This window comes from Hevea brasiliensis, chromosome 6 (genome assembly GCF_030052815.1).
Source record: "Hevea brasiliensis isolate MT/VB/25A 57/8 chromosome 6, ASM3005281v1, whole genome shotgun sequence".
NCBI classification, from domain to species: Eukaryota; Viridiplantae; Streptophyta; class Magnoliopsida; order Malpighiales; family Euphorbiaceae; genus Hevea; species Hevea brasiliensis.
The window spans coordinates 84,000,584-84,025,786 of NC_079498.1; positions in this window are offsets into that span (position 1 = coordinate 84,000,584).

Here is a 25,203-nt window from a genome sequence, read left to right on the forward strand (position 1 = left end):
AATTTTGGCAGAGTGCCATCTGTATTTTGGATAAAACAGTTCTTCAGAAAACCTGTAAAAAGCACTTCAATATTTTTCCAAATCTCAACTCCAACAAAATTCAACACAATATTTTTCTCAACTCAATCCACAACAATTTTTCAGTATTTTCAAAGGATGAGATAAAAGAAATATAATACAAATTTTACAAGTCAAAATAACTCATAATTCACTTTACAACTTCAATGTACAATTTTAATTTACAACTGCTCAAATAATTTACATACATATTATTACATGCATACATCAGACCTATGTACATAGGTATACCTATAATATACCTGGAGCTGGTCTGAAAGTGTCTTCAAAGAAACTTACTCACTGCTCTATGCTCTTCTTACCTGCGATAGCATACAAAGCTATCGCTGAGTGGTGAACTCAGTGGTACACAACTATAATTTAAAACATAGTACAATATACATTGATAAAATTTTCAGTAAATAATTTGGAAATCTGAATACTCATCAAATTCCAAAACTCAAAATATTCATTGCCAATAATGTAAATCATTTGTATAAATGACTTTGATCACAAAATTCAATTTATCAAATCATGACTAACCATTTAAGTAATTCCAACAAAATCAATTATACATAAACCATAATTGAAATCACAATTCTTTACCATTCAAAAGTCATTCTGTATCTCAAATTCATTATGTATCTCAAAAATCAATCCTTATCTCAAAACCATGTTGTATTTCAAAAACCACGCTGTAGCTCAAAAACCATGCTGTATCTCACAAATCATTCTTTATCTCACTAACTATGCAAGACTAATCCGATAGGGCCATCTTCGATGTGATTCTAACTCCCTATGGTCGGGGAGGTCGAATCAGATTCTAACTCCCTATGGTCGGGGAGGTCGAATCATCGTGCACAGTACCATCACAATAATGAATCTTCCGCAAGGGCCATAACGATAAAAAAACTTAGATCTAACCTCAAGTCAGAGGAAAATCTAAGCCTGTGCACGTACCATGGTAATCAAAACACAACTAACTCTATTGTCTTCTCAACAAATGAGAGAGACGGGTAATAACCTAGTCAAGCATCTATAGTGAGATATAAAACAATATCACAATCCTTTTAGTGAGCATAAATCACAATATAATTCGATTCAAATTCAATTCCAACATCCAATAATTTTTATGCTCATCACAATTCAAATCATAAATTTGCATTTTCCATGAAAATTACCATCACAATTCAAAACATGTTCTATCACAATTTTCCAAAACATAATTTATTCACTCCATAACAATGCTTAATACTTGTGGAAATACCATTTCACAAAGCTAAATTCATACATACTTTAACAATTTTCAATAATCATTGAATTAAATCAAATGCTTGTTAAACATAATACATAAGAAAATATGTTATTTAATCATATGAAATATTCAAAATAAAACCAGTTAAAAACTAGTTGTGCACAAACCTCTGATGACTGTCTCTTGGTCTGGACTCAGTGTTTCCTTCCCTTTCCCTGAGTCTTTACTAACTGAGAAACACAATTTAAAGTGTTTCAGTACTAAATTAAATTGTCTCTATCGATAATGCTTGATAAGTAGTTCACTGAAATCTATTATTTGCTTAATCACCTAATATATCGACCCTCGATGTGTTCTAGGTAATTTAGGTTTTAGTGTCACTAATATGTCACATTCGATAGGGTTTTAGGGTTGGTACTCGTTACTAATTTCATTTCCTTGTTTAGTGCATTTTATTGCATATTGCTGTATTCCGGTATACTAGTTTGATCTAGCCGGACGACCTAGTTTCCTCAGTTTTCAGGTTTCGGTCAAAACTACAAACTTGTAGATCTATGTCTTATGGAACGCGGGGCAAAATTTTAGGTCAATCCGAGTTATGTAGACCAAGTTATGGTCATTTTACTGTTGCTGGTCAAATGGCATCAAATTTAGTCATTTTAGGTCAATTTGGTCAACTTTGGTTCGGCCAGTTTTTGGACCCGAACTTGTGCAAGCTGTTTGACTTGCTTATGGTCATTTCTGGGCTTTGGTGTCTTCATAAGACTTGTAGGTATGGATCTTAACTATTCATGGTTAAAATCTCAGGTCAATTGGACCTGTTTTGAGTGAGTTATGGCCTAAACACTAACTGCTGCCCAATTGGTCAGTTTTCAGGTTTCAATTGCACCTAATCCGAATTGGTCATTTTTTTGTCACCTTGCAAGTAGAATTTTGGTATGCTTTCTCAATGAAAGTTGGCACATTTTGTGCCTAGTTTCACCTCCAATTGGTCTGATACTAATTGGAGTCACAACTTTACACTTATAACCTAATTTATACACTGCATTCATCAATCACACAACCTGCACACAATTTGCACTTCCAATTTGGCAATCCTCCTTCTTCCAAACTCCAAATAAGCATACATGGCACTTCTAATACTCATTAAATAGTCTCAATTTCATCAAGTCATCATCAAAATTTCATCATAATTAAACAGCCCCAATTTAACATTAAAACCCTAATAATTTTTCAATTTCAATTATACATACAATTCAACCTATATACATGTCTATATTCACTCTCAAGCATCATTCAACAAGTTTAATCATTCAAAACCATCTAAACCTAGCTCTCCTCAAGGCTACCAGAAATTAGAAGGAGTGTAGACTTATCATTTCTCTTAAATTTCAAGAGAATTCAACTCACCTCATGAAGCTCATCAACTTTAAACAAGGAAGGGTGGGGGTTCTTTGCACTTACCTCATATGTGTGACCCTTGCTGCCCTTGACAACTCCACTATTTCCTCTCCTAATGGCTGCCCAAGGATTGTTCTTGATGGGAGGATAAACTTTCATGAAGGGACTTGTTGGATTTATGGCATGAAAGGGGAGAGATTAAGCTTTGCATGAAAGTTGGCTATGGAAGTTTGGAGAGAGAAATTTGAATTCGGCAATGGGTTTCAAAGGTTGAAGAAGGTGACTTGGTTAGTGGAAATTCTGTCCACTTAATGAGTTTAAATAATCCATAGTGCTCCACTAACATAATTAACATTTAAATAATCTAAATTTTTAATTATTCCACATTTTACCCTTAATTCCTCTTAATTACTCCACACATTTGACTTCAATTTTTTTTTTTGCATTATTAAATTTTTAACACTACTAATTTTTCATGGACAATTAAGTCAAAAGTCAACTCGGGGTATCAATTGACCAAAATGCCCTTATTCGGTTTGTATTTCGAAATTTTTAGTGTTACCGATTAAATCCTTGACCCATCGATTTCTAAATTTTCATTTTTATTTATATTGACTTACTAATTTTTCTTTGACATTTTCCAAGTGTAATATTATTTATTTTTAATGGACATTTAGGTCAAAAGACAACTCGGGATGTCAAATGACCACAATGCCCCTGTTCGGGTTGCATTCCCGATTTTTCGGTAACACCGGGTTTTGTCCGTTTTTCGATTTCTCACTTTTCTTTGCACTAATTAATTAATTTTTCTTTGATATTTCTAATGATATTTATACTTCAATAAATATTTATTTGAGTCTTAAAAATATTTTCCAGGGTTCCCATGATCCGGAGCTAGTCAACGGTCCACCAGTGACTTAAGCGTCTGATCACCCATCGCTAGGGTTCTGGACTCGCTTAACTTGGTTACATTTCTTTGCTATTATTTTTCCTTTGTTTTTCTTGTATTTTCTTTTCTTGTATTTCATTATTTTATGTCTTCTCACTTATAACGAAGTGTAGTTCTAGGCATCCTAGCTGTCCGGACAGCACTGGTCACCGGAACAGCAGAACGCACTACCGAACTTAGGGGTGTTACAATTCTCCCCCCCTTAAATAAATTTCGTCTCGAAATTTTACCTGGTATTAGTCTCTAAACAGCTGTGGGTGCTGTCTCCTCATATCCTCTTCACGTTCCCAAGTAGCTTCCTGGCCTGAATGATGGTTCCACAAAGACTTTAACTGGTGTATCTATTTATTCCTCAGCTGCTTCACCTCATAAGCCAGAATTTTTATGGGTTCTTCCTCGTATGAGAGGTCTGGATTTACTTCAATCTCTTCAACTAATAGTACATGAGATGGGTTTGATCTGTACGTCCTTAACATGGACACATGGAAGACATTGTGTATCCTTGCTAACTCTGGAGGTAATGCCAACCGATATGCCAAAGGACCCACTCTTTCCAGAACCTCATATGGTCCGATGAAACGAGGACTCAGTTTCCCCTTTCTGCCAAATCTCATAATCCTCTTCCAAGGAGAAACTTTGAGGAATACCTTATCACCTACTGCATATTCAATATCTCTTCTTTTCAAATCAACATAGGACTTCTGACGGTCTGATGCAGCCTTGAGTTTATCCCTAATCAATCTGATCTTTTCCTCTGTCTGCTGAACAATTTCTGGCCCAATCATCTTCCCTTCACCTACTTCATCCCAACATAAGGGAGTTCTGCACTTTCTGCCATACAAAGCTTCATATGGAGGCATCCCAATGCTTGATTGGTAGCTATTGTTATAAGCAAACTAAATCAAAGGCAAGTGTGTATCCCAACTACCTTCAAATTCAATCACACAAGCCCGTAGCATATCCTCCAATATCTGAATAATCCTCTCAGACTGGCCATCTATCTGTGAGTGGAATGCTGTGCTGAAGTTCAATCTAGTTCCTAGGGTTCTCTGAAGACTACCCCAGAATCTAGAAGTGAACCTAGGATCTCTGTCAGATACAATTGATACTGGCACTCCATGCAGTTTTACAATCTCATATATGTACAATCTGGCCAATCTTTCCAGGCTATAGTCCATCCGGACTGGCAAAAAGTGAGCAGACTTGGTTAGTCTATTAACTATAACCCATACTGCATCATGACTATTCTGTGTCCTCAGAAGTCTCATCACAACATCCATAGTTATTTGTTCCCTTACTATGTTTCATAGGGTGCCACTCGTATGCTAGCTTGACACTTATTAATGTATACAAATTCTGTTGGTGGGATGTATCTGTCCCATCTCCTCTCGGATTCAATGACACAAGTTCTCGATATATTCTTGAGGGCTTATCACATTTCTGAGTTATTATTATCATTTCATTTCATTATTTATAGGAACTCAATGAGTTTCGAATTTACTGAATTACTTATTTCAATTGTCCATCCATGCGAGGATGATACGTTGTCTTGATATCTCTAAGCTTATAGCAATTCTTGTGGTATAGGTAGTTCACATTATTGTAAGAGTTCTTGACTCGGCTACCTTACAAGTGTAGCCTTTCGAGCTAGTTACGAAGTTTTAAATTTCTGACTAAAATTTTCACATTTATTTCCAGTAATAGTACCCTATTCGGGTGCAACTGTATCAATTTATAGATTACTTACAAATATTCTTACTTTATTGTACCACGAGGAAGCACGTAGCTCTACACAATAATCCTGTGTTGGTACTGAAATCTGCAGCTTACGATACAAACATCGAGAACATTACATAGTCACTACGTTATAACCTCATGGGCTAGGTTTTCTAACATCTTATCTTTCTCGAATCCACTAATATCCCAAACCGATTCTGATTACAATTTCCTTTGACAATTACTAACAGTAACATCTTTACCCTCAACTAGAGAAATTCTATTACTGTAACTTACTTTTAGGTCCTCTTGCCTTACGTTAAGTAGGCTCGCCAATTAGCTTTATAATTTACGGTATGTTATAAAATACTTTTAGCTAACAATTCTTCCAAAATTAATGTCAACCATACTTGTTATTGTAGTTATTATCCTAAAGGACTAGTCACTAATACATCAAAATTCATTTCCATATAAAGGAATAACAACAGAACATATAGTTCTGACACCAACACACAACTAAGTAGTGCTAGGATCAAATAATATCTAATTGTTTCTTTCAAAAATTAAGAACTTACCAGCAGCTACATCTGAAGTTTCTGCTCCTTTTACTTGGCGCATAGTGGACTCTCCGACTGGTGCGTTACTATATTCGGGTTGATTCACTGTGTTATAGTGGTGAGGAGTACCAACTCTATTTCTATCTTGACTTTGACTGATGGTCTGTGAACTCCGGAGAGCAGATCGAGGTGGTTTAGCACAATCTTTAGCAAAGTGTCCAAGTTTTCCACAATTGTAACAGGCTCCAGAGGCCTTACTATAAATACCTCCATGATATCTTCTACAAGTTTCACATTGGCGGGAAGGGTAGGAACTTCTAGTTGTTCGACGACTAGATCTTAGTGGTCTCTGCCCTGATGATCCGCCTCTATCATATTTCTGAGCTCGGGTTTCCTCAAATTCTTTTCTCTTCCCCAAATTACTGTTCGAACTCTGACCCATAGGTTTCTCCCTCTTTTCCATTTCACACTGCCCTTGTGGGGTTGGAGTGCATGCCAGGCTTGGGTGACAGTTATCGGCCGGTTGTTGAAAGAAAGTGGCCATTCTTTGGGCCATTTGTGCGATAATTTGTACCAGTAAAGCCCAGTGCAGCCTTCGACATTTTGTGGAGTGGGGCCTCAACTTGTTCTTCTGCCATCACTGTCTGTTCTATTGTCTCATTCTTCTCTTCCATTTTTTTCACAGAATTTTCTATTCCTGTACAACCAACACAAGGAGATTCCTCTCCATTAGTTCACATTTATGATGTAAATGTACTATATGTATCAAACATTTGAGCAGTTGTAGTTCTGACAAAAAGATTTCAAATTCACGATTAAATTTACTTTAAAACCATTGCTCTGATACCACTTAAACATGTCACACCCTACCCCTCTGTAAGGCATGACATGATCCCGTAGTATACCTAATGAATTATCAACTCCGTCTACTGATAACCCATTAAATACACTACAAGGGATTTTAAAAACTTTTCTAACTTCTTTCACAGTGGTGAGCACTATTTACAGGTGTTAAAAACTTTTGTGAACTGAAGTGATAGAACTAACACATTTGACTTATTTGGAATTTCTGTAAAAATTTTGGCAGAGTGCCATCTGTATTTTGGATAAAACAGTTCTTCAGAAAACCTGTAAAAAGCACTTCAATATTTTTCCAAATCTCAACTCCAACAAAATTCAACACAATATTTTTCTCAACTCAATCCACAACAATTTTTCAGTATTTTCAAAGGATGAGATAAAAGAAATATAATACAAATTTTACAAGTCAAAATAACTCATAATTCACTTTACAACTTCAATGTACAATTTTAATTTACAACTGCTCAAATAATTTACATACATATTATTACATGCATACATCAGACCTATGTACATGGGTATACCTATAATATACCTGGAGCTGGTCTGAAAGTGTCTTCAAAGAAACTTACTCACTGCTCTATGCTCTTCTTACCTGCGATAGCATACAAAGCTATCGCTGAGTGGTGAACTCAGTGGTACACAACTATAATTTAAAACATAGTACAATATACATTGACAAAATTTACAGTAAATAATTTGGAAATCTGAATACTCATCAAATTCCAAAACTCAAAATATTCATTGCCAATAATGTAAATCATTTGTATAAATGACTTTGATCACAAAATTCAATTTATCAAATCATGACTAACCATTTAAGTAATTCCAACAAAATCAATTATACATAAACCATAATTGAAATCACAATTCTTTACCATTCAAAAGTCATTATGTATCTCAAATTCATTATGTATCTCAAAAATCAATCCTTATCTCAAAACCATGTTGTATATCAAAAACCACGCTGTAGCTCAAAAACCATGCTGTATCTCACAAATCATTCTTTATCTCACTAACTATGCAAGACTAATCCGATAGGGCCATCTTTGATGTGATTCTAACTCCCTATGGTCGGGGAGGTCGAATCATCGTGCACAGTACCATCACAATAATGAATCTTCTGCAAGGGCCATAACGATAAAAAAACTTAGATCTAACCTCAAATCAGAGGAAAATCTAAGCCTGTCCACGTACCATGGTAATCAAAACACAACTAACTCCATTGTCTTCTCAACAAATGAGAGAGACGGGTAATAACCTAGTCAAGCATCTATAGTGAGATATAAAACAATATCACAATCCTTTTAGTGAGCATAAATCACAATATAATTCGATTCAAATTCAATTCCAATATCCAATAATTTTTATGCTCATCACAATTCAAATCATAAATTTGCATTTTCCATGAAAATTACCATCACAATTCAAAACATGTTCTATCACAATTTTCCAAAACATAATTTATTCACTCCATAACAATGCTTAATACTTGTGGAAATACCATTTCACAAAGCTAAATTCATACATACTATAACAATTTTCAATAATCATTGAATTAAATCAAATGCTTGTTAAACATAATACATAAGAAAATATGTTATTTAATCATATGAAATATTCAAAATAAAATCAGTTAAAAACTAGTTGTGCACAAACCTCTGATTACTGTCTCCTGGTCTGGACTCAGTGTTTCCTTCCCTTTCCCTGAGTCTTTACTAACTGAGAAACACAATTTAAAGTGTTTCAGTACTAAATTAAATTGTCTCTATCGATAATGCTTGATAAGTAGTTCACTGAAATCTATTATTTGCTTAATCACCTAATATATCGACCCTCGATGTGTTCTAGGTAATTTAGGTTTTAGTGTCACTAATATGTCACATTCGATAGTGTTTTAGGGTTGGTACTCGTTACCAATTTCATTTCCTTGTTTAGTGCATTTTATTGCAAATTGCTGTATTCTAGTATACTAGTTTGACCTAGCTGGACGACCTAGTTCCCTCGGTTTTTGGGTTTCGGTCAAAACTACAAACTTGTAGATCTATGTCTTATGGAATGCGGGGCAAAATTTTAGGTCAATCCGAGTTATGTAGACCAAGTTATGGTCATTTTACTGTTGCTGGTCAAATGGCATCAAATTTAGTCATTTTAGGTCAATTTGGTCAACTTTGGTTCGGCCAGTTTTTGGACCCGAACTTGTGCAAGCTGTTTGACTTGCTTATGGTCATTTCTGGGCTTTGGTGTCTTCATAAGACTTGTAGGTATGGATCTTAACTATTCATGGTTAAAATCTCAGGTCAATTGGACCTGTTTTGAGTGAGTTATGGCCTAAACACTAACTGCTGCCCAATTGGTCAGTTTTCAGGTTTCAATTGCACCGAATCCGAATTGGTCATTTTTTTTATGTCACCTTGCAAGTAGAATTTTGGTATGCTTTCTCAATGAAAGTTGGCACATTTTGTGCCTAGTTTCACCTCCAATTGGTCTCATACCAATTGGAGTCACAACTTTACACTTATAACCTAATTTATACACTGCATTCATCAATCACACAACCTGCACACAATTTGCACTTCCAATTTGGCAATCCTCCTTCTTCCAAACTCCAAATAAGCATACATGGCACTTCTAATACTCATTAAAAAGTCTCAATTTCATCAAGTCATCATCAAAATTTCATCATAATTAAACAGCCCCAATTTAACATTAAAACCCTAATAATTTTTCAATTTCAATTATACATACAATTCAACCTATATACATGTCTATATTCACTCTCAAGCATCATTCAGCAAGTTTAATCATTCAAAACCATCTAAACCTAGCTCTCCTCAAGGCTACCAGAAATTAGAAGGAGTGTAGACTTATCATTTCTCTTAAATTTCAAGAGAATTCAACTCACCTCATGAAGCTCATCAACTTTAAACAAGGAAGGGTGGGGGTTTTTTGCACTTACCTCATATGTGTGACCCTTGCTGCCCTTGACAACTCCACTATTTCCTCTCCTAATGGCTGCCCAAGGATTGTTCTTGATGGGAGGATAAACTTTCATGAAGGGACTTGTTGGATTTATGGCATGAAAGGGGAGAGATTAAGCTTTGCATGAAAGTTGGCTATGGAAGTTTGGAGAGAGAAATTTGAATTCGGCAATGGGTTTCAAAGGTTGAAGAAGGTGACTTGGTTAGTGGAAATTCTGTCCACTTAATGAGTTTAAATAATCCATAGTGCTCCACTAACATAATTAACATTTAAATAATCTAAATTTTTAATTATTCCACATTTTACCCTTAATTCCTCTTAATTACTCCACACATTTGACTTCAATTTTTTTTTTTGCATTATTAAATTTTTAACACTACTAATTTTTCATGGACAATTAAGTCAAAAGTCAACTCGGGGTATCAATTGACCAAAATGCCCTTATTCGGTTTGTATTTCGAAATTTTTAGTGTTACCGATTAAATCCTTGACCCATCGATTTCTAAATTTTCATTTTTATTTACATTGACTTACTAATTTTTCTTTGACATTTTCCAAGTGTAATATTATTTATTTTTAATGGATATTTAGGTCAAAAGACAACTCGGGATGTCAAATGACCACAATGCCCCTGTTCGGGTTGCATTCCCGATTTTTCGGTAACACCGGGTTTTGTCCGTTTTTCGATTTCTCACTTTTCTTTGCACTAATTAATTAATTTTTCTTTGATATTTCTAATGATATTTATACTTCAATAAATATTTATTTGAGTCTTAAAAATATTTTCCAGGGTTCCCCGCAGTCCAGGGCTAGTCAACGGTCCACGCCGTGACTTCCGCGTGCGGTCACCCATCGCTAGGGTTCTGGACTCGCTTAACTTGGTTACATTTCTTTGCTATTATTTTTCCTTTTTTTTCTTGTATTTTCTTTTCTTGTATTTCATTATTTTATGTCTTCTCACTTATAACGAAGTGTAGTTCTAGGCATCCTAGGTCCGACAAAGACAGTCACCGGAGCAATGAGCACTCTAGAACTTAGGGGTGTTACAATTCTCCCCCCCTTAAATAAATTTCGTCTCGAAATTTTACCTGGTATTAGTCTCTAAACAGCTGTGGGTGCTGTCTCCTCATATCCTCTTCACGTTCCCAAGTAGCTTCCTGGCCTGAATGATGATTCCACAGCACTTTAACCAGGTGTATCTATTTATTCCTCAGCTGCTTCACCTCATAAGCCAGAATTTTTATGGGTTCTTCCTCGTATGAGAGGTCTGGATTTACTTCAATCTCTTCAACTAATAGTACATGAGATGGGTTTGATCTGTATGTCCTTAACATGGACACATGGAAGACATTGTGTATCCTTGCTAACTCTGGAGGTAATGCCAACCGATATGCCAAAGGACCCACTCTTTCCAGAACCTCATATGGTCCGATGAAACGAGGACTCAGTTTCCCCTTTCTGCCAAATCTCATAATCCTCTTCCAAGGAGAAACTTTGAGGAATACCTTATCACCTACTGCATATTCAATATCTCTTCTTTTCAAATCAACATAGGACTTCTGACGGTCTGATGCAGCCTTGAGTCTATCCCTAATCAATCTGATCTTTTCCTCTGTCTGCTGAACAATTTCTGGCCCAATCATCTTCCTTTCACCTACTTCATCCCAACATAAGGGAGTTCTGCACTTTCTGCCATACAAAGCTTCATATGGAGGCATCCCAATGCTTGATTGGTAGCTATTGTTATAAGCAAACTAAATCAAAGGCAAGTGTGTATCCCAACTACCTTCAAATTCAATCACACAAGCCCGTAGCATATCCTCCAATATCTGAATAATCCTCTCAGACTGGCCATCTATCTGTGAGTGGAATGCTGTGCTGAAGTTCAATCTAGTTCCTAGGGTTCTCTGAAGACTACCCCAGAATCTAGAAGTGAACCTAGGATCTTTGTCAGATACAATTGATACTGGCACTCCATGCAGTTTTACAATCTCATATATGTACAATCTGGCCAATCTTTCCAGGCTATAGTCCATCCGGACTGGCAAAAAGTGAGCAGACTTGGTTAGTCTATCAACTATAACCCATACTGCATCATGACTATTCTGTGTCCTTGGAAGTCTCATCACAACATCCATAGTTATCTGTTCCCTTACTATGTTTCATAGGGTGCCACTCGTATGCTAGCTTGACACTTATTAATGTATACAAATTCTGTTGGTGGGATGTATCTGTCCCATCTCCTCTCGGATTCAATGACACAAGTTCTCGATATATTCTTGAGGGCTTATCACATTTTACAGGTTATTATTATCATTTCATTTCATTATTTATAGGAACTCAATGAGTTTCCGAATTTACCTGAATTACTTGTTTCAATTGTCTATCTGTCTGAGGATGATACGTTGTACTGATATCTCTAAGCTTATAGCAATTACTGTGGTATAGGTAGTTCACATTATTGTAACCGAGTTACTGACTCCAGCTACCTTACAAGTGTAGCCTTTCGACAGGCTAGTTCTGAAGTTTTAAATTTCTGACTAAAATTTTCACATTTATTTCCAGTAATAGTACCCTATTAAGTGCAAATTTGTATCAATTTATAGATTACTTACAAATATTCTTACTTTATTGTACCACGAGGAAGCACGTAGCTCTACACAATAATCCTGTGTTGGTACTGAAATCTGCAGCTTACGATACAAACATCGAGAACATTACATAGTCACTACGTTATAACCTCATGGGCTAGGTTTTCTAACATCTTATCTTTCTCGAATCCACTAATATCCCAAACCGATTCTGATTACAATTTCCTTTGACAATTACTAACAGTAACATCTTTGCCCTCAACTAGAGAAATTCTATTACTGTAACTTACTTTTAGGTCCTCTTGCCTTACATTAAGTAGGCTCGCCAATTAGCTTTATAATTTACGGTATGTTAGAAAATACTTTTAGCTAACAATTCTTCCAAAATTAATGTCAACCATACTTGTTATTGTAGTTATTATGCTAAAGGACTAGTCACTAATACATCAAAATTCATTTCCATATAAAGGAATAACAACAGAACATATAGTTCTGACACTAACACACAACTAAGTAGTGCTGGGATCAAATAATATCTAATTGTTTCTTTCAAAAATTAAGAACTTACCAGCAGCTACATCTGAAGTTTCTGCTCCTTTTACTTGGCGCATAGTGGACTCTCCGATGAGTGCGCTACTATGTCGGGTTGATTCAACTGTGTTATAGTGGTGAGGAGTACCAACTCTATTTCTATCTTGACTCTGTCGATGGTGCTGTGAACTCGGAGAAGCGGTCGAGGTGGATTAGCACAATCTTTAGCAAAGTGTCCAAGTTTTCCACAATTGTAACAGGCTCCAGAGGCCTTACGACAAATACCTCCATGATATCTTCTACAAGTTTCACATTGGCGGGAAGGGTAGGAACTTCTAGTTGTTCGACGACTAGATCTTAGTGGTCTCTGCCCTGATGATCCGCCTCTATCATATTTCTGAGCTCGGGTTTCCTCAAATTCTTTTCTCTTCCCCAAATTCTTCGAACTCTGACCCATAGGTTTCTCCCTCTTTTCCATTTCACACTGCCCTTGTGGGGGTTGTGTCTGTACTTGGGCTTGGGCTGACAGATTATCAGCCAGTTGTTGAAAGAAAGTGGCCATTTGCTGGGCCATTTGTGCAGTAATTTGTGCAGTAAAGCTGAGTGCAGTCAGGCCTTCGACATTTTGTGGAGCTGGGGCCTCAACTTGTTCTTCTGCCATCACAGACTGTTCTATTGTCTCATTCTTCTCTTCCATTTTTTTCACAGAATTTTCTATTCCTGTACAACCAACACAAGGAGATTCCTCTCCATTAGTTCACATTTATGATGTAAATGTACTATATGTATCAAACATTTGAGCGATTGTAGTTACGATAAAAGATTTCAAATTCACGATTAAATTTACTTTAAAACCATTGCTCGATACCACTTAAACATGTCACACCCTACCCTCTGTAAGGCATGACATGATCCGTAGTATACCTAATGAATTATCAACTCCGGCTACTGATAACCCATTAAATACACTATAAGGGATTTTAAAAACTTTTCTAACTTCTTTCATAGTGGTGAGCACTATTTAGAGGTGTGAAAATCTTTTGTGTACTGAAGTGATAGAACTAACACATTTGACTTATTTGGAATTTCTGTAAAAATTTTGGCAGAGTGCCATCTGTATTTTGGATAAAACAGTTCTTCAGAAAACCTGTAAAAAGCTCTTCAATATTTTTCCAAATTTCAACTCCAACAAAATTCAACACAATATTTTTCTCAACTCAATCCACAACAATTTTTCAGTATTTTCAAAGGATGAGATAAAAGAAATATAATACAAATTTTACAAGTCAAAATAACTCATAATTCACTTTACAACTTCAATGTACAATTTTAATTTACAACTGCTCAAATAATTTACATACATATTATTACATGCATGCATCAGACCTATGTACATGGGTATACCTATAATATACCTGGAGCTGGTCTGAAAGTGTCTTCAAAGAAACTTACTCACTGCTCTATGCTCTTCTTACCTGCGATAGCATACAAAGCTATCGCGGAGTGGTGAACTCAGTGGTACACAACTATAATTTAAAACATAGTACAATATACATTGACAAAATTCTCAGTAAATAATTTGGAAATCTGAATACTCATCAAATTCAAAAACTCAAAATATTCATTGCCAATAATGTAAATCATTTGTATAAATGACTTTGATCACAAAATTCAATTTATCAAATCATGACTAACCATTTAAGTAATTCCAACAAAATCAATTATACATAAACCATAATTGAAATCACAATTCTTTACCATTCAAAAGTCATTATGTATCTCAAATTCATTATGTATCTCAAAAATCAATCCTTATCTCAAAACCATGTTGTATCTCAAAAACCACGCTGTAGCTCAAAAACCATGCTGTATCTCACAAATCATTCTTTATCTCACTAACTATGCAAGACTAATCCGATAGGGCCATCTTCGATGTGATTCTAACTCCCTATGGTCGGGGAGGTCGAATCAGATTCTAACTCCCTATGGTCGGGGAGGTCGAATCATCGTGCACAGTACCATCACAATAATGAATCTTCCGCAAGGGCCATAACGATAAAAAAACTTAGATCTAACCTCAAATCAGAGGAAAATCTAAGCCTGTGCACGTACCATGGTAATCAAAACACAACTAACTCCATTGTCTTCTCAACAAATGAGAGAGACGGGTAATAACCTAGTCAAGCATCTATAGTGAGATATAAAACAATATCACAATCCTTTTAGTGAGCATAAATCACAATATAATTCGATTCAAATTCAATTCCAATATCCAATAATTTTTATGCTCATCACAATTCAAATCATAAATTTGCATTTTCCATGAAAATTACCATCACAATTCAAAACATGTTCTATCACAATTTTCCAAAACATAATTTATTCAATCCATAACAATGCTTAATACTTGTGGAAATACCATTTCACAAAGCTAAATTCATACATACTATAACAATTTTCAATAATCATTGAATTAAATCAAATGCTTGTTAAACATAATACATAAGAAAATATGTTATTTAATCATATGAAATATTCAAAATAAAATCAGCTAAAAACTAGTTGTGCACAAACCTCTGATGACTGTCTCCTGGTCTGGACTCAGTGTTTCCTTCCCTTTCCCTGAGTCTTTACTAACTGAGAAACACAATTTAAAGTGTTTCAGTACTAAATTAAATTGTCTCTATCGATAATGCTTGATAAGTAGTTCACTGAAATCTATTATTTGCTTAATCACCTAATATATCGACCCTCGATGTGTTCTAGGTAATTTAGGTTTTAGTGTCACTAATATGTCACATTCGATAGTGTTTTAGGGTTGGTACTCGTTACCAATTTCATTTCCTTGTTTAGTGCATTTTATTGTAAATTGCTGTATTCTAGTATAGTAGTTTGACCTAGCCGGACGACCTAGTTCCCTCAGTTTTCGGGTTTCGGTAAAAACTACAAACTTTTAGATATATGTCTTATGGAACGCGGGGAAAAATTTTAGGTCAATCCGAGTTATGTAGACCAAGTTATGGTCATTTTACTGTTGCTGGTCAAATGGCATCAAATTTAGTCATTTTAGGTCAATTTGGTCAACTTTGGTTCGGCCAGTTTTTGGACCCGAACTTGTGCAAGCTGTTTGACTTGTTATGGTCATTTTTGGGCTTTGGTGTCTTCATAAGGCTTGTAGGTATGGATCTTAACTATTCATGGTTAAAATCTCAGGTCAATTGGACCTGTTTTGAGTGAGTTATGGCCTAAACACTAACTGCTGCCCAATTGGTCAGTTTTCAGGTTTCAATTGTACCTAATCCGAATTGGTCATTTTTTTATGTCACCTTGCAAGTAGAATTTTGGTATGCTTTCTCAATGAAAGTTGGCACATTTTGTGCCTAGTTTCACCTCCAATTGGTCTCATACCAATTGGAGTCACAACTTTACACTTATAACCTAATTTATACACTGCATTCATCAATCACACAACCTGCACACAATTTGCACTTCCAATTTGGCAATCCTCCTTCTTCCAAACTCCAAATAAGCATACATGGCACTTCTAATACTCATTAAAAAGTCTCAATTTCATCAAGTCATCATCAAAATTTCATCATAATTAAACAGCCCCAATTTAACATTAAAACCCTAATAATTTTTCAATTTCAATTATACATACAATTCAACCTATATACATGTCTATATTCACTCTCAAGCATCATTCAGCAAGTTTAATCATTCAAAACCATCTAAACCTAGCTCTCCTCAAGGCTACCAGAAATTAGAAGGAGTGTAGACTTATCATTTCTCTTAAATTTCAAGAGAATTCAACTCACCTCATGAAGCTCATCAACTTTAAACAAGGAAGGGTGGGGGTTTTTTGCACTTACCTCATATGTGTGACCCTTGCTGCCCTTGACAACTCCACTATTTCCTCTCCTAATGGCTGCCCAAGGATTGTTCTTGATGGGAGGATAAACTTTCATGAAGGGACTTGTTGGATTTATGGCATGAAAGGGGAGAGATTAAGCTTTGCATGAAAGTTGGCTATGGAAGTTTGGAGAGAGAAATTTGAATTCGGCAATGGGTTTCAAAGGTTGAAGAAGGTGACTTGGTTAGTGGAAATTCTGTCCACTTAATGAGTTTAAATAATCCATAGTGCTCCACTAACATAATTAACATTTAAATAATCTAAATTTTTAATTATTCCACATTTTACCCTTAATTCCTCTTAATTACTCCACACATTTGACTTCAATTTTTTTTTTGCATTATTAAATTTTTAACACTACTAATTTTTCATGGACAATTAAGTCAAAAGTCAACTCGGGGTATCAATTGACCAAAATGCCCTTATTCGATTTGTATTTCGAAATTTTTAGTGTTACCGATTAAATCCTTGACCCATCGATTTCTAAATTTTCATTTTTATTTATATTGACTTACTAATTTTTCTTTGACATTTTCCAAGTGTAATATTATTTAATTTTAATGGACATTTAGGTCAAAAGACAACTCGGGATGTCAAATGACCACAATATCCCTGTTCGGGTTGCATTCCCGATTTTTCGGTAACACCGGGTTTTGTCTGTTTTTCGATTTCTCACTTTTCTTTGCACTAATTAATTATTTTTTCTTTGATATTTCTAATGATATTTATACTTCAATAAATATTTATTTGAGTCTTAAAAATATTTTCCAGGGTTCCCCGCAATCCAGGGCTAGTCAACGGTCCACGCCGTGACTTCCCGGTGCGGTCACCCATCGCTAGGGTTCTCGACTCACTTAACTTGGTTACATTTCTTTGCTATTATTTTTCCTTTGTTTTTCTTGTATTTTATTTTCTTGTATTTCATTATTTTATGTCTCCTCGCTCATAACGAAGTGTTGTTTTAGGCATCCTAGCTGTTCGGACAGCACTGGTCACCGGAACAGCAGAACGCACTACCGAACTTAGGGGTGTTACATAGATCAAGGAACCAGAGGTTGATAACAGGAAATTTAAAATGCAGGAAATTAAAATCGACTTAGATCAAGGAACCAGAGGTTGATAACAGGAAATTAAAATCAACTTAGATCAAGGAACCAGAGGTTGATAACAGGAAATTTAAAATGCAGGAAATTAAAATCAATTTAAATCAAGGAACCAGAGGTTGATAACAGGAAATTTAAAATGCAGGAAATTAAAATCAACTTAGATCAAGGAACCAGAGGTTGATAACAGGAAATTTAAAATGCAGAAAATTAAAATCAACTTACAAAGCAAGTCCAATCTCGGCACGAGAAGTTCCTCCCTGATGAAGTGTACTTAATAGGATTCCGAAAGTCGATGATTAATGGAGGATGAGTTGCAAGACTTGACTTACGACCCCCTTTCTTTGGATTCCCCTTTTCTGTGTTTGACCTTCTTCTTATTTTGCGAAAAGCGCCCTTGCGGGTTTTCACTTTCCTTTTGTCCATTTGACTAAAAGCGCCTTTCCCGGTTTTCGCCTCTATTTTTTTTTTCCCTGCAAATCTCATAATAAAGTACATAAGGTTATCAACTTTCAAATTCTAATCTTATGGAAAAAATTTTAACTGATTAATAGCGCATTAAATAAAGAGATTGAAGAAGGATAATGTTAAAGAGTGAGTGTAAGGGAAAGATAAAAGCAGAGTGAATAAAGTATGACTTTATTATGGTTTTAAGAAAAACAAAGATAGAGTTTCAAAGAGAAAGGGTACAAGGATAGATTTCACATATTCCTCGTAGTTAGCTTTGAAGTCCCCTAACTGCTATTATTTCCCGTACTCTGAAGTATCATGGTATGACGGTTTCTTTCCATTCTTGGTTTTATGCCCCATTCCTTATTTCTCCCTTTTGGTTCTAGGGATGCCCTTTCGGCTTTTCACCCCTAGATTTTTTTTTTTTTACTCGCTCTTTCAGGACGCCCTTTCGGGTTTTCATTCCTCACTTATTTTATAGAAAGTGCCCTTCCAGGGTTTTCACCTTCTTTCACACATTTTGCTAGGAGCGTCCTTTCGGGTTTTCACCCCTACCCCTTTTTTTTTTTTTTTTTTTTTAGGCATAGTATCTCTTGACGGTGTCAGCATTCACAGGTCTTGGGATTTCTTCACCGTCCATGCGAATCAAGATCAAGGCCCCACCAGAAAACGCCTTTTTAACCACATAGGGTCCCTTGTGGGTTGGTGACCATTTACCCCAGGGATCGTTTTGATTCGGAAGCATTTTCTTCAGAACTAGGTCCCCAAGTTGAAATTTGCGTGGGCGAATGCTTTTGTTAAATGTCCTTGCCATTCTCCTCTGGTATAACTACCCATGACGTACTGCTGCTAGCCTCTTCTCGTCCAGCAAGTTTAATTGATCCAACCTTGATTGAATCCATTCTGACTCATCAATCCCCGATTCCTTCAGAATCCTGAGGGAAGGAATTTCAACTTCGATAGGTAATACCGCCTCCATCCCATAGACCAGTGAGTATGGGGTTGCCCCAGTTGATGTTCTTACAGAAGTCCGGTATGCATGAAGAGCGTAAGGAAGCATATCATGCTAATCCTTATAAGTGACTGTCATCTTCCGGATTATTCTCTTGAGATTTTTGTTTGCAGCTTCCACTGCTCCATTCATCTGGGGACGATATGGTGAGGAATTGAGATGTCTGATTTTGTATTGATCACATAATTTCTGAATCTTCGGACCATTTAAGTTCTTGGCGTTGTCAGTGACAATTTCATTGGGGAGGCCGTGCCGGCAGATGATATTATTTCTGAGGAATTTGAGAAATGTGTTCTGTGTAATGTGAGCATATGATGTTGCTTCGACCCATTTAGAAAAATAATCGATAGCCACCAGGATAAATCTATGCCCATTAGATGCCTTAGGGTTGATGGGACCAATCACATAGATGCCCCATACTACGAAAGGCCATGGTGAAACGAGGTTGAACAATTGGTGAGGCGGAACGTTTATCGGATCCGCGTAGATTTGACACTTATGGCACTTTCGGAAATACTCGACGCAATCCTTTTCCATGGTAATCCAAAAATACCCCCGTCTCATTATTTGTTTAGCCATCATATGCCCATTGGCATGGGTTGCACAGTTTCCTTCATGAGTCTCGAAAAGGATTCTCTTTGCCTCTTTTGCATCCACACATCTTAACAGTTCGCCGTTAGAGCTCCTCTTGTATAGGGTTTCTCCACTGGGGAAGTATCCCAATGCTAATCTCCGAAGCATCCTCTTTTCGTTTTTGCTCGCCCCTGAGGGGAATTCTCTGGTTTTGATGTAAAGCAAAATGTCATGGTACCAAGGTTTACCATCAGGTTCTTCTTCGACCATGAAGCAGTAAGCCGGCTCACTCCTTGCTTTAATCTTTAATACCTGAGTCATCTGCCCTTCTTCCATTTGAGCCATAACAGCCAAGGTGGCCAAGGCGTCTACAAATTGATTCTTGTCTCGACTACGGTGAGTGAAAGAGATTTCTTCGAACTTCTTAGTCAGTTCCAGTAAGTACTTCTGATATGGGATTAGCTTCGGATCCTTAGTTTGCCATTCTCCCTTGACTTGATAAATGATCAGGGCTGAGTCTTCATATACCTCTAACTTCCTGACTTTCATTTCGATGGCAGCTCCATCACATAAGCTTCGTATTTTGAGACGTTGTTGGTGCAATCAAATCTCAACTTGATAGCTATCGGGAAGTGTTTCCCATCCGGGGATTCCAACACAGCTCCGATTCCATTACCGGACAAATTGACAGCTCCGTCGAAATACATTTCCCATACATCAGCTGGCTCTCCACAGTCCACTTCGTTAACATGCTCATCGGGGAACTCAAAATCCAGAGCTTCATAATCTTGGATAGGGTTTTTTTGCTAGGAGATCAGCGATCACGCTACCTTTCACTGCTTCCGGGGTCTTATAAACAATGTCATATTGGGAGAGTATGACCTGCCATTTGGCTATCCTTCCTGGCACAAATGGGCTTTCGAATACATACTTGATAGGATCCATCCTGGAAATGAGCCATGTCTTGTGATTCAACATGCAGTGCTTGAGGCGATTCGCTGTCCAGGCTAACGCGCAGCAAGTCTTCTCTAGAAAAGAGTACCTTGACTCACAATCATTGAACTTTTTGCTCAGGTAATAAATAGCCCTTTCCTTTGGACCGGTATCATCATATTGCCCCAAAACACATCCCATTGAACTTTGTTGGAGTGCCATATACAGAATCAGGGTCCTTCCTGCCACTAGCAGAACCAATACTGGTGGGCTTGACAGGTACTGCTTGATTTTCTCAAAAGTCTCTTGACAAACCGAATCCCATTAATTGGTGTTGTTCTTTCGGAGTAGTCTAAAAATAGGCTCAGCCTTAGCGGTGAGATTGGAAATAAATCTTGAGATGTAGTTCAATTTTCCTAAGAAACTGCGCACCTCCCTTTCTGTTTTTGGGGATGACATCTCTTAAATGGCTCGAACTTTGTCTGGATTGACTTCTATTCCCTTCTCGCTTACTATGAATCCCAACAATTTCCCAGATCTAGCTCCGAATATGCATTTGGCAGGGTTCAGTTTCAACTGATATTTCCTGAGTCTCTCGAATACTTTCCTCATCACCTGCACATGCTCTCTTTTCCCTTGGATTTGATGATCATATTATCCACATACACCTTCACCTCTTTATGCATCATATCGTGGAATAATGTGACCATAGCGCGTTGGTAGGTGGCGCCAGCATTCTTTAACCCGAAAGGCATGACCCGATAACAAAATACCCCCCATTGAGTGATAAAAGCATTTTTCTCCTTGTCTTCCTCATCCATTGGGATTTGATTGTACCCCGATGCCCCATCGATACATGAACACCTGCCCAATCCCGCAGCATTGTCTACTAACACATCAATGTGAGGGAGAGGGAAATCATCTTTCAAGCTTGCTTTATTAAGATCCCTATAATCAACCAACACCCTGACTCTCCCGTCCTTCTTCATTACTGGGACAACGTTAGCTATCCATTGGGGATATTTAACTACTTCCAGGAATCCAGCATCATACTGTTTCTTGACCTCATCCCTAACTTTGAGCAATGTGTCAGGATTCATTCTTCTTAATTTCTGCTTTACCGGGATTGTCCCCGAAATTAGGGGAATTTTGTGCGTCACTATCTGAGGGTCCAAACCAACCATATCGTCATAGCTCCATGAAAACACATCCAGGAATTCCTTGAGCAAACTGATCATATCTTTTAATTCTTCACTCTCCACAACCTTAAGTTCCCTTTTCACTTCTTCCGTGCCTAAGTTTACGGTGTGCGTTTTATCCCCACAAGGCACTAGGGAAGGTTCATCTCTTTCATTCTTTTCCTCTGTGAGTTCCACCTCAGAATCATTTGAAGTAATGGCAGTTATGGGGATTTCAAAATTAACCAGTGGAATTTCTGAGTCTATTGAATTATTAGGTGCTAATTGACGAATGGTCCTGAATAAATTAAAATGGAATATATTATAAGGATGGAATTCAAAAGGAAAGAAAGAGAGAATTGGATATAAAATGCGCTATTAATTCGTTAACATTTATGACATAAGAAAAGAGTCCATTTACAATATTACACTTGCCACCATGGACAAAATGATCAAGTGTAGATAACCAGAAGTACTTTACTCGAGATTGAGTACAGGGATGTCCTCTGCAGTCCAGTTGTCCAGTTCTTGCCCCTCAGCTATTGGCGAGACCAGGGCCTCATACAAGGAATCCAAGTAGATGACATCAATGGATGGTTCATCGGGTAATACTTCAGTTTCTGCCGGATTTTCAATGACTGGTTTAGTGAAAACTTCCGTGATTCTCGGGACTACCTTCATCCTCCCGATTTTCTGATCGAATCTCTGATCCCGAAGTCTGTTCCTCATCCAGAATCACCCATCCATGAGGGCATCTTCCTCATAACCCAAACCACAACGGCCTACTTTCTGGATAGCCGGTATAGGTTCAGCAATCCCTTGCAATGTGGCGCCTAGGCCTTTGCCCTCTTCATACCCATTCCTGGACATCACCTTGGCTACCATAGCCATAGCCCCTTCATTTCTTGAGACGGTTTCTTGTAATTCGAGGGCCTGGAAGGAGCTTTCCAACGATTCCTCAGCAGCTTCCACATAAGGAAGTGATTACGGCTTGGTGACCAATATGGCTTCTTCCCCTCTCACAGTGATGATTTTACCGTCTATAATGTATTTTATCTTCTGGTGCAAAGTTGAAGGAACGGCATTCGCTGAATGGATCCAAGGCCTCCCCAGCAACATAGTATAGGCAGGTTCAATGTTCATCACTTGGAATGTGACGTTGAAGGTGCATGTGCCAATTTGGAGGGGCAAATCAATGTCTCCCAACACTTCTCTTCTTGTACCGTCAAAGGCTCTTACCACCATAGCACTCTGACGTATATTCGATCGGTCAACCGGCAGCCTAGCCAAGGTGCCACTTGGCAGTACATTGAGTGCTGAACCATTATCAATAAGGACCTTGGCCACTATACAACCTTTACATTTCACCGTCACATGCAAAGCTTTAGTGTGTGTTAAGCCTGCAGGGTCTATCTCTTCTTCAGAAAAGGTGACAAAATTGGACGCCTGAATTTGTCCCACTATCTTCTCAAACTGCCCCGGTGTGATGTCGGGGTTCACAAAGGCCTGATCCAGGATTTTCTGCAAGGCTTGACGGTGCACCTCAGACCTCAAAATCAAGGATAATAGTGAAATTCGAGCAGGTGTCTTTCTCAATTGTTCCACCACATCATACTCACTTTGCTTCATTATTTGAAGCAACAGCTCCTCTTCCTCTCTAGGTCCGGCAAGTTCTTCCCTCTCTGCTTTCTCAACCTCCACTTCTGTATTTTCTTGCGGTTCTCCCATTTTTACTTTCCCTTTCTTCTTTTCTTTTTCCTCATTCCCATAACACCTCCCACTTCTAGTTATAAACTTGACTTCTTGCTCGGGTGAGGAGGATTTTGTGGCAGTGACGAGCTGAGGATTAGCTTGGGGAGTAGTACTATTGGTAGGTCCGGCATAAGTCATTTTGAAATGCTCATGAGGAGTGAAGCACGGTTTCGGAGGTGTTGAAGGTGAAGCAAGATTAGGAGCCGACGTACTGCTTAATGCTCCTTGGGTGAAAACTTGGAAGTTATAATTCCAAGGTATGGCATGGGTGTTTGTGACAGGGAGCTGAGGCGGGGTTCGGATAATTGTTACTGGTGGTGAGGCTACTGGGGGTGAGAAGGTGATTCTGGGTTTAGAGGTGGAAGCATTTTGGTTGAATCTAGCTGTGTTCACTCCCCCTTCCATCTTTGACCTCGCTTAGCATCTCAGGACCTTGAGAGACAGTAAGTTCTAAACTTCTTGTTTATACTCCTTACAATTTTGCAGCTGGTGGTTAGCTGCCTTTCCATGATAGGGGCATGTTACTCTTTCTTCGGGTTCTAGTGCTTGAGGGCAGAGGTAACCTTCCCTTACTGCCATTCTAAAAATTGCCTCAAAGTGAGGAATCAACTCTTCTATCTCTGGGGTTGACCCTTCTCCTTCTGACTCTATCATATTTACACCATTGCCCGCATTATGATTGGGCAACGGGTTTGAGGTAACATTGGGGAGGGAACCATTTCCCTCAATCTTCAACCACCCATTCCTGATTAGGGCATGTACTCTCCCTCTGAGTGCCCCACAATTATCGGTAGAGTGCCCTTGTGCTCCTCCATGATACTCACAATGGGTAGTGGCATCATACCACCTGGGGTATGGTGGCTGAATTGGGTCAAGGAGAACCGGCACTATCTGGTTTATACCGATGAGGTATCGGTATATTTCGCTGAGTGGAAGGGGCAGAGGTGGATCAGGATTTCTTGGTGGTCTCAAGTTATTTTGAGGTGGTCTAGGTTGAGCAGGAGGAGATGGTGGTCTGGGTTAGTAGTTTGTAGGTGGTGGATACTGTGGGCGTGGGTGAGGATAATTTGGGAAAAGGGGTGGAATATTTGCAATGGCTTGGCCATGAGGGGGAGGATATGGCTGGTAGTTATTTTAAGGAAGTGGGGAGTAATTATTCTGCCGGGTGATGGAGTGCACATCACCCTCCTTCTTTTTGCCAAAACCGATAGTTTTCTTTGCAGGATTCTCAGTCAACTCCTGCAGTCGTCCCATCCTTAAATTAGCTTCTATCCTCTCACCAACTTGGATAATATCTGAGAAGCTATTGGAAGTGTTTTCAATAATCAAATTGAAGTAAGGAGCCTTCAATGTCTCGATGAACAAGGAGCATAGTTCATTGTCGGTCAC